Here is a 2,270-nt window from a genome sequence, read left to right as displayed (position 1 = left end):
GGATTGAGTGATCTCACCCAGGCAGTAACTAGAGCGACTGGGATTCAAACCCAGAGCCACGACTCCATGCCTGAAATCTGGAGATTCTTGAGGGGATGTCTCCATCATGGGTATATCTCCATATCAACTCCCTGAGGCAGACGGTATTCTCCGAAGATGGCCACCACCATATCTCCCATGACAGTGACAGTCCTCTCACTGAGGGGCGGGCCCATGGAGTGAGCTGGTAACTACAGAAGTGACAGCTTATGACTTCCAAGGCTAAGGTTCTATAAAAGATAACAAGGCTTCCACGTGGTTCTCTTGGGATGCTGCTCACTCTTGGAAACCAGCTGCCATATTCTGAGGAAGCCCAGGCCACCTGAATGGTCATGGATAGGTGTTCCAGTGGACAACTCCAGCTGAGGTCCCAGCTGACAGTCAGCATCAACGGCCAGACGTAGGCCTTCTAGAGAACTCCAGCCTCTGTTAGGGTCTGACTGCAACTGTTTGAGAAATCCTAAACAAGAACCATCCCAGCTGAGCTCAGGTGACCCGGCCCCAGAGCCTTGAGAGATAGATAATAAGATTTGGGGTGATTTGTGGGATGCAGCATCAATAACCAGGACCCTCTCCATCCTCAACCCCCTCATGGATGCCTGAGGCCAGCCAGGGCCTGGTACACCACGCTCTTTTGGAGTGTCTTTAATTCACAAGCACACTGAAGTATATAGGCGACCCTGGTTATTCTCATCTGTCTGTCCAGACAGCCTGAACTGTGGACACAAACACCCAGATGGCAGGTGCTTTATACACACACACACACAATATAGACCTATTTCAGGAAATCGAGGCCTTCTGGTTTTGCAGAGAGATCTCTACCAGGGCGAGGAAAGACTCCCTTCAACATTTTGCTGTAACAGCCTTGCATTGTGTGTGGATCAAGGACAGAGTGTAGAATCAACACATGGTGGACACTTGGCCTTCATCAATTGACCTCTGGCCTCTCCTGATCCCTGACTTTGTTTTAGACAGCTTTCTTGAGATAGAATATTCACCCCTTTAAAGTATACAAGTCAATGGGCTGAGTGTACCTACAGTCTGCAAACACTGCTATCATCTACTTTCAGGACATTTTTAATCATCTCCCAAGAAACCCCTTATTTTTTTTTAAAGATTTTATTTATTTTTGTGAGAAAGAGAACATGAGCAGCGGGGAGGGCAGAGGGAGAAGCAGACTTCCCACTGAGCAGGGAGCCCGACTGCAGGGCTCCATCCCGGGACCCTGGGATCATGATCTGAGCCGAAGGCAGACGCTTAACTGACTGAGCCCCCCAGGCACTCAAAACCCCACATTAATAGCAATCACTCCCCAATCTCTCCTCCCAGGCCAAGAGAGCCACTAAGCTGCCTTCTGTGTCTGTGGACTTGTCTACTGTGGACATTTCATAGAAATGGAATCACACAATATGTGGTCTTTTGTGACTGGCTCCTTTCACTTAGCATCATGGTTTCAAAATTCGTCCAGATCCTATGCACGCCACACCTTTCCATGACTGAATAATATTCCATGGTATGGATAGACCACATTTTGTTTATTCATTCATTGCTTAATGGGCATTTGAGTTGTCCCCAGTTTTTGGCTATTCTGAACCATGCTACAGTGAACAAACATTTGTGTAGGAGTTTTCGTTTGGACATAGGCTTTCATTTCCCTTGGGCAGCTACTTAGGAGTGGAATTGCTCTGATCCCTGACCTTTATTATATTCTGTCCCTTTGGCCAGGGATCCAGGATCTTCTTCACCCTGGGCAGGCCCAACTACCTCATCCTTCAGGGCTCCTAGAGGAAGTCTGACTTCCATGGCTGAGTTGGGTCTTCTGTGCCACCCCACCTCCAACTTTTTCACTTTTCACAAAATAATACAATTACCTGGGACATGGGCTTGCTCCAGAGAGGTGTGAACTTGAGGGGAGGGACTGTGCTTGGGTTCACCATTGTTCATCCCAGGACCTGCCCCTCCTGTGGTTCTGAAGCAAGGAGAGGAAAGGGATGCTGGGGGCCAGATCAATCAGGAAAGCTTCCTGGAGGAGGTGGGGCTGGAGCTGGGTCTAAGTATGCCTATAGATTGATTTGCACCACAGCTGGGCAGAGGGCTTTGAAGACTTCGGTGGAGGAAAGGTGAGGAGAGCTTGGAGAAAGGAAGGATGGATGGGGGACAGGCAGGCAAAGAACAAAGCTCAGAGCCCTGGGGTTTCTTAGTGGCCGCCCCTCTAAGGCTGCAAAGTGCTT

Source organism: Leptonychotes weddellii, chromosome 16 (genome assembly GCF_054177405.1).
Source record: "Leptonychotes weddellii isolate Sample4059 chromosome 16, ASM5417740v2, whole genome shotgun sequence".
Lineage (NCBI taxonomy): Eukaryota > Metazoa > Chordata > Mammalia > Carnivora > Phocidae > Leptonychotes > Leptonychotes weddellii.
This window is presented reverse-complemented; position numbering follows the sequence as displayed.